Raw genomic sequence first — 15348 nt, forward strand, 5'->3', positions numbered from 1 at the left:
TCGATTACCTAGAATGCAGCAAGTGCGAGTCGTGCGCTACCCGCCGCCTTAGCTTAGTGGCAATGGCGTTGCGCTGCTAAGCTCTAGGTCACGGGTTCGATCCCGACTACGGCGGCTGCATTTTGAAGGCGCTAGTACCCAGAAATGCACGTGAACTTATTTAGATGCATGTTGAAGAACCTGAGGTGGTCAAAATTAATATGCAGTCCCCCACTGTCGCGTGACTTATAATCAGATCGTAGTTATGGCCCGTAAACCATCCACAATCTAACGTTATCTTTTAGGTTATGCGCGCGATTTCGACTGCTATTGGCGAAAGTGCGCTAGAAATGTGTTTGTGTGGTGGGCTTTAAAGTTTGGCCTTGCAATGTTTGTGTATAATTACTGCTTGCGCTAACAGAGCAGTAGAGGTGTATGGGCGCCGGCTGCAAATGGAAGAGTAAACACCAGTCTTTTGTTTCGTTTTTTTTTTCTTCCCGGCTTCAACGCTTGCAACAACCTTTGATGCGCTTCTTTGTTGCGTTTTAGACTGAGCTTGGCGATCCAGTCAGACATAGGAATAGCGAGACAGCATCATACATTTCGAGTGCAATGTCCGTTATATGCTATGAACAGCGAAGCTGTTTCCACACGCCGGCCATGCAGTGATCGTTGGTGTCATGCGCCGAGGTGTTTCATTTTAACGTTGACAGAATTTTTCAATACTACATGTGGATGATGCAGTCGAGACCACATAGAAATAATACCTTCGTAGCACAAGACGTGCTTGCTGTCAAAAGATTGTTATAATAGTACTTTCCTGCAAAGTTACTGATGAACTGAACAAGGCGTAGAAGAAACACTTTATTGCCAGAAACGACGAGCACGGCGCTTACTGGCAGAAACCACTGAATTAAGTAGGTTCTAAGTTCTGTAAACTAAATAATCGGGTTCTCGGAGTTCGCCAAGATGTTGACGTGATCTGAGACGAAGCGCCTAACCATTTGAGGGGGGGGAGGGAGGGAGGCGGCTGGAAGGGTGCATGTTCTTGGTCATCCTCACCACCCGAGTCCTCCATTTCCGGAAGTCGTCGCACCTCTGCAGCTGTTTTTTTTTTTTCTCAGAGGTGCTCTCCTAAGCCCCTTCACTGCCGAAGCCATCGCAGCTCCGGCAAAACCAGTAGCCGCCACTCGGTGAACACGCACGGCGCCACGTCACGACGCGCTTCCATCCCCCTCCTAGTGCCTCCGCGGCGTGAGGGAGTGGCTTTGGAAAGAAAGAAGAGGAGGAGGGGGGGGAGGAAGGGCCTCTCCGGGGAGAGGGTAGCATTGTGTGCCATGCGAGTAGAGTATGCCGTGTAAGCTTTTGCTTTCACCTTTGTGACGAAGGTCAGACATTACCAGACCATACGGTTACCACACAGTTACCGCTCCTATTGAGCGCTCGTCGCAGCGTCTGCGACTAGAGGTGGTCACAACTGCTGGACGGGGCTCGGAACCGGTCCCTGAGGAAGCGACGCCCGAAGTACCGGTAGGCTTCGCACGTATGGGCAAGGCGTGGTGGTAAGGGGAGCGAGCGTCGCCCATAACGCATGGATCAACATAGCTGCACAATGGCCACCTCCTAAAGCATGCTAAACGGATTTTTTCATAGCTGCAAAGTTAGTTTTTCATAAACATTATTTTATATATTTGTGAAAATGTTTTGTTAAACGTGTGAGACGTTATTGCGTCGTTGATTGCGACGTGCCCCTTTTATTTATTTACGAAATAAGAATCTTACAATAATTGGGTTGTGACCATGAAATTTTGCACTTACAAATACCGAAATTCGCACGTGCTTATATACATCTCGGAAGACTATTTTATACCAAGGGTGTGTTAATAACTGAAATTTTGAATACGAGTCTAAGTGTTTGCTATTTCATTCCTACACAATTAGAGAATTCACGATTAGAATTTGTCGAACGTTCGTTTCGTTCGAGTGCCTATGAGGGACAACAACAGTTCTTGCAATCTACAGGGAGAAAAATTGATGCCAATAGATAGACTCGTCTGAATCATTCTGGTCTAGCAGAACCGAAGTTGTCGAGCTGACGATCGAGGTCTTGAACAAAGACACGAATTAGGTCACTTATGCGCAAGAGTCGTTCAATAAGCATGTTTCGCTTTAGGCAAACTGAATTCGTTGTCTCGATTTAAGCAAAGCAATTTATTATTTGACCAATCTCAGCATGTTTGGTTTCTTTTTTTCAAAATGATGAGTGGTGCCGTGATATGGCCTTTAGCTCTTCCAATGAGCACTATACTTGTTACGTGCCTATGAGACGTGCTGTTGCTTTTTTTTTCTCATTACCTTCACTGCCATCGTGCAAACGATGAGATTTTACTGCGCTTTTGTTTCTCCCCTACAAGGTTCCTAGTCGACCTGACATCCAGTTGTTAACTGCATTACATGTATCAAATAATGTAAACAAGTATTTTGTTGAACAGCCTCCGCATTTTTTTTCATAGCTTGTGTTTACATCGGCTCCATCTTCTCGAAATGTTTTCGCCGCGATTTTCTGTGCATACCAGCCCTAATTTTGTACCATTCGAATCGTGAGACCACCAGGACTCTGTAGATACCAAGTTATCAGGTGGGACATTTAATTTTCCGGTACTGCGACCACTTTTGTGTTACGATCACGCCGTCGCCGCGCTAAGGCTAAGCGCGTGCGCCAGGTGCTCGGCCTACCAGGCTACCTGGCACGTTCCCGCGCGTGTCCGTGCGAGCTCTGCTACGACGCACAAGCCCCTGGCCAAATCTGCGAAGCATGGAAGTCGAAGTATGTGGCAAAGATATTTCCCCAGAAGAGTTAACCGCCGAGATGGGTTGGTGTACCGCCCGTTCCCGTCGGTGTACCGCCCGTCGCCCAGACGAGCAGCGGGGCCGAAAACTATCCCAAGAACAACAACCTAGGACGCAAGACTCTCGCTCTCGCTATAGACCCAGGCAGCAAGTTAGAACTCAGGTTCTCAAGGCCGGGCGCATGCTCCCACTACCAGCAAATGAGATCAAGATCATCGTCAGACCCAAAGGAGCACTCAATATTTCCAAGGTCGGCAGCCCTACAGTGACTGCAGCTATTCTTCAAGCAGCGCAACTTAGCTCAGAAGACAGTCAAAACGACACAATATGCTCGAACAACCAGCAAAACATCATGGTGATCAGCACGCCCAGCCCGCAAAATGCGGACCGGTACGTCAGAATCAAGTCCATCCAAGTCAACGGGGTGACCCTCGAGGTCAGCGCGTACGAAGCCGCCCCAGATAATACCACCAAAGGAGTCATCAGAGGCATCCCTCTCACCGATGACGCCAGACAAGTCGATGCTAACATCATAAATGATCGTAATCCTCTAGCCCTGGCCGCAAAGCGAATCGGTTCCACCACGACCATCATCATTGCCTTCGACGGACCTGACGTACCATACATGGTTCGGTATGGCGCAACACTAATCCCATGCTCCCTGTACCGCAAGCAGATCGATATATGTTACCACTGCGGCCGCCTCGGGCACCGCATGGACGTTTGCCCGTTCCCTAATAACAAGATCTGCCGGGGCTGCGGTGCTCGCAACCCAGATCAAGATCATCAGTGTACACCCAAGTGCATGTTGTGTGGTGGACCCCACCCCACAGCGGACAAAGCCTGTACTGCCAGATACAAAACGCCGTACGTTATACGAAGACGCCTCGGAGAACGCCGAGTAGCACAGCATTCAGCCCTTCATTCAGAAGATTTCCCGTCCATGGAGACCAAGCACCAGTCCCGGTCCCGCTCCGTCTCCAGACCGATGTCGGATCGAGGTCGGTCCAGATCAAGATCCACGTCGACTCCAGGAGCCAGATATACCTCAGAAAAGGTGAGCTTCGCAGAGGCCCTGACGGGCGTCTCGCGAGAGGGTCACGTTAAATCCCCCCCACTGCCTAAACCCAACACAGACAACACAGATAACACAGACATCGAACACCTTAAGAAAGAAAACGCAGTTATGCGTGATTTAATCCAAAAGCTTACCCAGGAGGTTCACAGCCTCAAACAACCCAAAACCCAACCCACACCTAACACCCCAGAACCCGCTACCAGCAGCCAAACCGAAGAACTCTCAAGACCAGCCCCAAAAAAGCGAGCCCTCCAAGAAGGAGCTCAGGGCCAAGTACGCTCCGAAGTCAAGGATATGCTCATAACACTCCAAAGCACGGTGGAAACTTTACAGAATTCTCTAATCGCCCTTATGCACAGAGTCACCACCATGAAAGCTAATATTCAAACCCTTTTCACACAACCCGCTTCCACCGCTCAAACCGTACCCATGGACACCACAGGAACCGTCGCCGCCACCCTGCCACCTGTGGCATCCCCTATCCTTCATCATGGCCCACACTAAAACTGACACAACATTGTGGCAGTGGAACTGCCGCGGCTACCTCCATAAACAACCCGTTCTCCGTCAACACCTCCGTGCTACTTCATGTCAACCCGACGTAATCTTGCTCCAGGAAACGCACAATACTCCGGTCAGCCTTCCAGGATATCACTCTTTCACTGCGAACAACGCTCCACACGGAGTCTCCACACTCGTTCGAAAAAGAATTACCGCAATCGAACACGATCTCAACGATCGGCGCACCGAACACCTCTTCATTGAGCTCATCCCGCACAGAAAACGAAAGGAAGGAATATTTATCCTCAATATCTACAATACTCCATCTCAACGCCATAGCCGATTTCTAACCCTCTTCAAAAAGGCCCTTAACATCGCAGGCAGCGGCCCCCTTATCATCGGAGGTGACTTCAATCTCCCGCACACAGGATGGGGTTACAGACGCAGCTCTGCTGCAGGTCGTAACTTATGGCAAGACTCCCATGATCTCGGGCTTACGCTCATTACTGACCCAGCCTTCCCCACTCGCCTCGGCACTTCTACTGAACGAGACACGACGCCAGACCTCACTTTCACCAAAAACGCAGACAACGCCCATTGGCGCAACACCCAACACGACCTCGGGAGTGATCACTCTATCATCGAAATTACTCTCCCACACCTAACAGCCGTTATGAGACGAACAAGGGACTTTACTTGGACGGACTGGGATGCGTTCCGTAAACGCCGTGTAACAGCAGCGACGGACACTCCCATTACCGACATAGAATCATGGTCACGTGATCTACTGTCTGATACTAAATCGGCCACCCGCATTATCACAACAGACGCCCCGACTGAGCGCATGGACAGTAGACTCGCCCACCTTATCGAGGCCAAATCATCCATCCTCTCTAGATGGAAGGGACAACGACTCAATAGAAGACTCAGACGGAAGGTTGCACTTCTCAACAAGGAAATTGAAGCACACTGCCGCGTTCTAAGTCACCAACAATGGACAGAGCTCTGTCACTCTCTAGACGGGCAACTCCACCATCCCCGCTCGTGGAAAATCCTCAAACATTTGATTGATAGCACCACCACCCGCTCATATCAACAAGATCGCCTCACCAAGCTTTTATTCACAGAAAGCAAAACGCATGGCCAGGACCACGTTAAGAATAGCTTATGTGAAAAGTACATCCCATCTGGGCCCACTCAGCCTCACGGCCCATACACAGGGACCTCCAACCCTGCCCTTGATGAAGATTTCAGCGTGGCAGAGATTCATGCTGCCCTACATAAGCTGAACAGCCGTTCGGCGCCAGGCCCAGATGGGGTTACGAATAAAACACTAAGAAATCTAGATGACCCCTCGGTGCAACAACTCACCGAATACATCAACAACTGCTGGCGCCAGGGATCAATTCCCCCGACATGGAAAACGGCCAAAGTAATTCTCATCCCGAAACCCGGTAAGCCATCTAGCCTCGCCAATCTCCGGCCCATATCGCTAACTTCATGTGTAGGCAAGGTCATGGAGCACGCACTCCTAACCCGTGTAAACACTCACCTCGAAGACACATGTGCTTACCCCGACTCGATAATTGGCTTTAGACAGCATCTTTCCACCCAAGACGCTATGCTCCAACTTCAGCATCAAATCCTAGATGGCAAATCCCGACACACGAAGGCGATCTTGGGCCTCGACCTCGAGCGCGCCTTCGATAATATAAGGCACTCCACCATCCTCGAGCGCATCTCCTTGCTCAACCTTGGAGAACGCATTTATAACTATGTAAGGGACTTTCTATCCAATCGGAAGGCCTTCCTGTCGGTCGGAGACATTCGATCAGAGGAACTCTCCCTCGGCAGCACGGGCACACCGCAAGGCTCTGTCATTTCCCCAATACTGTTTAATCTGGTTATGCTCGGACTAGCACAAGAACTACAAAAACTCGACGGCATTGAACACACCATATACGCCGATGATATTACAATCTGGGCTGCAAAGGGCAGTGACGGCCAAATCGAAACTGCCCTACAAGACGCCATTGACGTCGTAGAAAATTATCTTGAAGGCACGGGACTCCGCTGTTCCCCCGAAAAGTCGGAGCTTCTCCTATACCGACCCACACTCCGTGGACGCCCCCCGCGGGGCTCCACGGCTAAACGCCAATACGAGGAAATAGAGCTCAACCTGAGGGATGGCAGACCTATACCCGTGGTCCCTTGCATCCGCGTTCTTGGTATGACCATAGAAGCCAACGGAGCTAACTCTACGGCTATCTCAAAGATCCTTCGACAGACCGCCAATACATCCAGACTGCTGAAACGAGTGACCAACCGGCGAGGGGGTATGAAGGAAGACAGCCTCATCCGCCTTGTCCAATCTTTTATCGTCTGTCCCATTACTTATGTTGCGCCCTTTCTCAACTGGTACAAAGCTGAAAAGACTAAACTGGACATCATCATTAGAGGAGCCTATAAGCAGGCCTTAGGACTACCCAACCACACCAGCACGGATCTTCTACTACAATTAGGTATCCACAACACGCTAGACGAGTTAATCGAGGCCCGACGTCGATCTCAACTAGAGCGGCTTACTCTCACGGAAACGGGCCGCAGCATTCTAAACAAGCTTAATATCACCTACCACCGTCAACATGGAGACAAACACCCAATACCACGCGAAATTCAGCAATGGATACACGCCGACCCTATTCCGAAAAACATGCACCCAGACTACAACAAAGAACGCAGGAAGGCACGAGCTACTTCCCTCATCAAAGCTTACGCCAACACAGCGGGTGTCACCTTCGTCGACGCAGCTGAGTACCAAGATGGACGGCGCTTTGCGGCGGTTACCACAGCAGGCGGCTTGCTCCGACATGCTGCCAGCATCATTACAAAAAATGCCGAGACGGCCGAGGAAGTGGCCATTGCCCTGGCCACTCTTGACCCATCCTGTCACACCATACTGAGCGATTCTCGCGCAGCAGTCAACAACTACATCAAAGGTCGTATTTCTCATCAATCACTCCGTATCTTACGACAAGCCCCGCATTCGTCTGAAAATCAAATCACCCTCGTCTGGATCCCAGCACACGCCGGCGTTGTCCACCCGCACCTCACCAACCTCAACGAGGTTACACACTCCGTAGCACGAGAACTAGTCAACCGTGCCGGAGACGGTGCAGGTGCACCCGCAGGGCGCGACCGCCTTACAAGATACAACGACCTTGTAAAGTCATTTTACCTCGCAAGAAGAACCTTCCCCACCCCTCACCGCAAGTTAAACAGGGCACAGGCAACCACCCTTCGCCTGCTACAGACGAATACATACCCCTCCCTCACACGCTATCACACTATATACCCCGACATCTACCCGAGCCAGACGTGCAAGGTCTGTAAAACTGAATCGGCAACACTCCCCCACATGCTATGGGAGTGCAAAGATCAATACCAAGAGCTTAATCCCGTGACCCTCTCGTCGAGATGGCACGCCGCCCTGCGCAGCTCCCATCTCGACGACCAACTCTGGGCGACCCAGCAGGCCTACGAAGCGGCGAAGAGGCAAGACCTCGACGTCCCATCGTGGGAGGCCTAGGCCCAGCCGACAGAACTGCTGGTGTTCATTAAAGTTTACTCTCTCTCTCTCACTGTTTTAGAAATTGCGAATAATCAATATTCGATTGGATTTCCGAAGGTCGCTTTTCTCGGATGTTCGTATTTGATTCGAGTGACAAACTTCGCTATTCGAACATCCTTATGAATTTATGCACGTACTCAGTATGGATGACGATAAAGGGAAACGCAGAATAGAGGGAGCGCACGGATGGACACGTCAAGGGGCCGCACTTTTGGGACGCCGCTAACCAATATGGCCGCTTGTATGCGTACGCCTGCTGGTTGCTGCCATAACGTCAAACTTCATTGATGTTCGCGTAAAAACGTCGACTGCTCACTGCCATGTGCCGGGGAGCCAATTTCTTCTACCTTATACAGACGAAATGCGCATGCGCCGTGTAGACAAGTCGATAGACTATGCAGGGCGTTGCCACGGGGAACGATAAAGCTTGCTGGGGCAGAACCGGTTAGTGCTGAGAACCGGTTGACGAACCGTTATAAATTTTTATCTATAAAGCTTACAAAAATTTCACAATTTATATAGAAAAAACAACAAATGGAGCTGAACCTGCTCTAAATGTGAGCGTGTCGATCCCGAACCTAACCGGCATTTCTTTTGGTTCGACACCCTGCTTTAAACTACACCCAGACACTTGTTTGGCAAGACGAAGTGCAGCTACATCAACTATTTTTACCAATACTTTTCAGGGACCTTCATATATTTATAGCACAAAACCACCGAGACCGACCGTGAGGACACAATGCAAACACTTGTGCTGAGGGCTTCCTGTTCGCGTCTGTGGTTTTGCCCTATAAACTAAGATATGCAATTGTGGACCACCCTCATTTTAGAGTGGTTGAATAGGATGAGTCTGTACAGCCATGCTGTTTTGGCGTAGGTGCAGGAACACAGCAGTGCCCGGGGGGAAGTGCATGGTTCAGCTGTAATAGAATGAACAAGCAGCGAAGTGGCCGACACTAAGCAGACTCATATATAGAAGCATGAAATCTTGAGCGTAATTCACATACCTTAAATGCATTATTCTCAGCCTCATGTAAAGTTGCTTTCTACGTAACGAATCATCACGGCTGTGATTCGTCAGGTTATTTTACTCCACACACAGCGTTGCAATAAGGTCTATGCAATGGTAAGTAATACGAAAAGGAATAAAATATACCTGTTATTTCTGAATTTGAATTGTACATGTTAATGCGTACCCAAGGTGCCAATTTCCATTTTGTGTGGAAGAATTTTGCGTTCGGCACATAGACTGAGCCACTGTGACCTCTTGAGTGCAAATTTCTGTGTCCCCTTTCCCAGCGCGTGTGTGGTTATTCCGCATTTGCTTGGACACTCGTGTAGTCAGTACATGATGATACAAAACATCCAGTGTGCATGTAAACTTACAAAGAACATATTGTGCATTAATCACAAAGCTGCACTCAAGGAACTGTCCGTTGGTTTGCTTTGAAAATAGAGAATTGCAACAAATGTTTCTCGAATGACCTGTGCACAGTGCTAATAAAGGAGCCTGCGCAATTTTTTGCAATTAATTGGATTGCTAATGAACTAATATCTATAAGGCCGACATTGTGCTCTTTCATTAGTGTCTGGTGCAACTTGGGCAGACTCAATGAACATGCATTTGTCGCCTAATAGCTATTGTGGGTTGGAAATTGTATGTAATTTGCTCTGGCATTAAATGCAGTTACTGGCAAACTGTTTATGTTATCCTATGCACTTTTCACTTTTTTAAATGTGACTTTGCATTAGCTAGCGAGGTTGTTAATACACAAGAATAAGGTCCACCCACTCATGCCGAACTCACCCAAACAAGAACTTGGATAGAGCTTGCGAAAGTTTACCGTCCTCATGAATCTTTTACAAGCTTTTTTTTTTTATCTAGGGAAAGAATCGGAAGAGAATACACGCACGGATGATGCTGATAGCATCAAATGGTTTCAAGACGATCAGCATTGATTGTTACCATTGCTGAGAAAGGAAGCATGCCTGTCATGATACTGATTATTTATATGCATTTTGATAGTGTGTCATAAGTTGTATAAGCGTTCAACACGCTATCGGTTAGCGAAATGGGAATATGTTGGCCACCTAGGCCTTCTTGCATGGCCATTGCTGCCTTGTGTGCCCCAGTAAGCCTTTGAGATCTTAGAAGGGTTCGGGGGCGAGCTAGTTGGTACGGGTCATTCATTTTAAATAGCGCCAAAAAAACACACGGACAAGGAAGAGCACAGGACCAGGGCTGACTGCCAACAGCACCTTTATTGAAGCCCGCCCAAATATATACTATTCGCAACGGGCTGAAACAGAGAAAGGAAGAAAGGGGAGGCGAGTCATCGTCAGTAAACTCCCGCGGCGCAAGCGTCAAACGTAAAGCTATACATATGTAAAATACACAATATGTGCACAATCGAAACTGGTTAACTTCTAAGGAACTTAAGTTCCTTATCGCAAAGAGCGATAGAAGGGGCGCTTACGCAAGTGGCTCCTAACATACAAATCGAAAAGGCCTCAAGGATTTCCCTGGCTGTCTGATGGCTGTATCTTCTCAGCACACGTGTGTCTTTCAGGCGAGGTGAACAGCCACATTTTGCACCATGAATAGCTAGATTACTACCAGTCTTAATCTTGACACAGTACGCATGCGCACGTAAACGTTCATTAAGGCAGCATGTATATATTTGTGCGGGCTTCAATAAGCATGTTGTTGGCAGTCAGCGCTGGTCCTGTGCTCTTCCTTGTCCGTATGTGTTTTTTTTTTTTAGGCGCTGTTTAAAATGAATGACTCTGTCATCTTTCTGGAAAGAATGAAGTATCAATACTGCTGTTTGCGGCTACATTTCAACCAGCAACAAAAATTGTAAATATGCGATTTCAGTCCATAGAAGGTATCTTGTCAACAATATTAAATAATATTTGCCTTCATATAAATATTCTGCTATTGAACTAGCATTTGTTAAGCATCCCTACGTGCATAAGGCGATTATTATACGGAATATTGCTCTTACGTCAGTCATAGTGAATTGTATACTTCTAACAAACAATTAACCTTCCCTTCCTTGCTGCATCAAGTTAACCAATTGTGCACAACGCTTTTAGACGCGTTAAGAGTTTCAATCAACTGCTGAGCCCATTTTTAGTTTATGTAGTTGAGTTAAGGTTTCATTCGGTTAAATTCCCGCTGGGCCTGTTTCAAGTAGCACTTCCTCTGTGGCACTAATTTTCCATAAGAAAAAGTGAGCATGCTATGCGCCACAGTATTTTAAGCTGACATTTAAACTTCGCAGAGTAAGAAACATGAAGAACAATGTGCACGTTTCTTAGCAAGCCGTACTTGAAGCTTTATACGCGTGCTGATTGATAAAATGAAAAAAAAAAAGAATTACCCGTCAGGCTGCGCAACGGCATACCACGGCAATTGCAGCATCTCTAAGGAGGAACGCACAAATCAAATCAGTTTATTTCAGCACCAGAGGAGACAATACAACAGTCACAGCAGCTATGCTGTGGGGCTAAAGCAAAAATCCATCAAGGCTTGACGAAGGCTTTCACACCATTTAACACATAGCAAACAGCAACACGAAATCATGGGTATTATACAGTGACGAAAGCATTTCTTTTGGTATATTGTATGGATTGCATTCTAAGCGCACATAAAAAGAGGATGTTTGGAGAAATAGAACCGTATCATTCATTTATTGTGTAAAACCTGTTTACTGTTAGTGGCAGTAAATAGTTCGTCATTTGGCGGTCATAGTTGGTACGGGTGTAAGGGATCTTCCAATCATCAGTGGCTCGCGTGATATACGGATAGGTGCGTGGTGTTAAATGCGTAACTGTATAAAAAATAATAATTTTTTTCGGCAAATACAATATCGCTTAAGTAAAATCGAATTGTAAATGTCAGGCATTGGTTGTAAATTTAGGGCTTCGAAGATGGGTTTAGAGTGTGCATCGCGTGGAGGACCTGCCATTATACGTGCAGCTTCATTCTGTAGTCTATATATTCTGCTTAAGTTCTCTTCTGTTGTAGAGCCCCATACTAGATAGCAATAACTTAGTGTAGATAAAGATCGAGAATTATATAGTAAAAGTTTAATTCCTTGCGGCGAGAGAAAACGCAGACGCGATAAGACACTTACGCTACGAGAAAGTTTAGAGTGAACAAGCTCAGCCTGAGTTTTCCATAGCATACTTTCGTGAAAAATCACTCCCAGTGTTTTCACTATAGGTTCAATTTTAATTGTTTCCGGGCCAGTCGTTAGGGTCAAATCGCATTTTAAGGGCTTACTTTTGGGACGACAGAGTACTGATTGTTTTAGAGGTGTTTGTAATTAACGAATTGCTTATGCTCCATGTGTTCACTAATTCTAAGACACCGTTTGCTTTATCCACAACTTTATGCAAATTGCAGTCCTTAAAAAATAACCTTGTATCATCTGCATAAATAATGAAAGTTGTACTATTATCGATGTTAACCAAGTCATTTACGTAGATATTGAAAAGTAGCGGACCCAGTATACTACTTTGGGGCATGCCAATTGAGAATTCTTTAAAATTAGGTGCGTAGCCATTAATTTCAACTTTTTGCTGTCAGTATTCAAAATATGACTTTATGGCATTTAATATGTTACTGCGGAAGCCATAGTGGTCTCTTTTATTAATTAGTGTAACGTGGTTAATTCTATCGAAGGCTCGTGAGAAGTCAACGAAAATTCCGAGTGTATATGTTTCCTTTTCCAATGCATCCAGTATGATTTCTTTTTTCGTTAGTAGCGCAATTTCGCTTGAACGCTGCTTTGTGAAACCAAACTGAAAAGGCATCATAATGTGGTGCTTGGTTAAGAATTAAACTATTAATTTATCTATTAGTTTTTCAATTACATTAGAAAAAAACTGGTAGTATGGAAATGCGTCTATAATGTGATATGTTATTTTTGTTTCCACCCTTGAAGATAGAGAACTTTGGCTATCTGAAGACACCCAGGAAAAGTTCCTAAGGAAAACATTAAATTAATGATATATTCTAAGACAATACAATAAGAATAACATCTTTAATTGGCCGAATTTCCAGGCCGTCAGCGTCACCACACCTGCTGTTCTTTAGGGACGTGAAATCAGCCGTAACCGCCTGTGTAGTTACCGGAAACAGAAATGCACTTTCGCTTATTTACGCGCCCATGAAACGGCTGAAATTACTGTCATGTGAGCTCCCTCCAATGGAGGTAAAGAATTTATTAAAGACTTCGGAAAGGTCATCACCAGTGAGGATCTGGTTGTCCACGGTAAGTTTAATCGGGTGTGTGCTGCCGTTTGAACATGGATTAAGCAACATGTTTAACTTTTTCCAGACGGCTTCAGATGTTTTGGTTTCCTCAAGGTCAAAAAGGTTGCTGAACTATTCAAGTTTGCTGTTCCTTAAAAGAGAATTTGTACTATTCCTGTGTTTTCTAAATGTCTTAAAGTCTTCTTTGTCTCTAGATTTTAAAAAGCGCCCGTAAAGTGTATTTTTTTATTTTATAGCTTTAAGGCACTCTGAAATAATCCAAGGTTTCCCTGCCATACGTGGCCGCTTTTTCTTAAATGGAAATCACTCGTTGTAGGCTTCTATGAAAGTTTCAATGAAGACATTATATGCTGTGTTAGCATTGTGTTCACGGAAAACGGCGTCCCATGTTATCGTGGATATACATGCAACAAACATATCAATGGTGCTTGGGCATATGCACCGGAATTGTGGATGCGGTGGCTTTGCACCCCTAAACTGAAATTTCTTTTGGCTTAAAATTACATATACAGGTAGCTGATACCTAATATGTGTTTTAAGGACACCAGAAGAAATAGGTGCCGTTGTGCTATTTGCTATAGAGGAATCTGTATGTGTGCAGGAATGAGCATGGAATCGAGTAGGTTCTTTTATATAACATATATGTAGATGCGTTAGATTCCAAGATATCACAAAGGTCAAGACGTTGGGGGCTTCAAGATGTCAATATTTATATCACCGCCGATAGTAAGGTTGTAATCATTTTCATTCGCCCGCGATAGGAAAGTGTCCAAAAGCGTAAGAAAGATAGACATGTTACATTTAAAAAAATTCCCGAACTACATTTCACAGTCAGCATCTCGTAATCGTCAGTAATGATAGAAAAAAAAAAGAACCTCAACTATTTCACACTCAAACACATCTTTTACTTAAAGCATAACCCCACCACCCATCTTATCACCCCGGTTCAAGAGATAAGTAGCATAACTAGGTAAACGAAAAACTTCAGATTCGTGGCGATACCAGGTTTCGGTAACCATGATGACGTCGAAAGAGAATTCAAACGATTCAAGCAGTATGGTTATGTCGTCTGACTTGTTTCTGGCTGATTGTGCATTTACATGAAGGAAATAAATGTGGCGGTTCTTTTTTTTTTTTTTTTTTGCGGATAGCGATAGACTCAACTCGTGTGGCGTTAGAAAGTGTGCAGTCGTATTGATACTTTTTTTAAAGATGAAACTCAACGAGTTCAGATGATCTTTTCTAGATCAATTTCATTTGTTAGCTGAAGCACCTACGACTTCTCATCCTTTCGCGTAAAAGATTTGCCGCCCTTTGACCAGGCAAACCTCCATTCGGCTTTCTTCTTGCGCACAGTTTGTCGAAGTAGCTTCTTTAACTGCGGGCATAGGCGTTCATTTACGTAGAGAAAGGTCTTTCCTGGGCAACCAATATCGGCTGTCTTTAAACGTATCTTCTTCGTCTTCTCTAACACTGCGTCCCGCTTTGACCGGCTGTTGAACTGCACAACAATATGGGGGCAAGAGCCGTGTTTAGTGGTCAAGCGATGGCAAATTCCTATGTCATCTTCCCTCACGGATTCGCCGACAGCTTCACCAATTTTCTGAATTTTCTAATAGATAACGCCGCATCGCTACAGCCTGTGCCGCGCTGTTGCCGCGGCAGGCCTTGATTCTTGTAGCTGGAGTTTAAAACGTGTCTTGGGCGTCTTTATGTGTGTGTGGCGTTCTTGCAAGCTGCCCCCCCCCCCCCCCCCCCCACTATGACATATAACTACAAATAAAGTGCGCCATGCCAGCGGACACACCAGCGTAAACGATATATATGTCGTTGCGAGCCGTGTTTGGCTGAGATAAAACGATTGCGCCGCGTTTCAAGGGTGGATTAACGCGTCCATGCGACGCATGCTACCGCAGAGCCGAATGTGGCAGTTCAGAGGCCGCGTTTTCGCCGTGGCGCTGGAACTTGAACCCACATCGACAAAAAAAAAAAATTGCGTTTCGGCTGCCGTTGGCGATAGCT

This window comes from Dermacentor andersoni, chromosome 1 (assembly GCF_023375885.2).
Source record: "Dermacentor andersoni chromosome 1, qqDerAnde1_hic_scaffold, whole genome shotgun sequence".
Lineage (NCBI taxonomy): Eukaryota > Metazoa > Arthropoda > Arachnida > Ixodida > Ixodidae > Dermacentor > Dermacentor andersoni.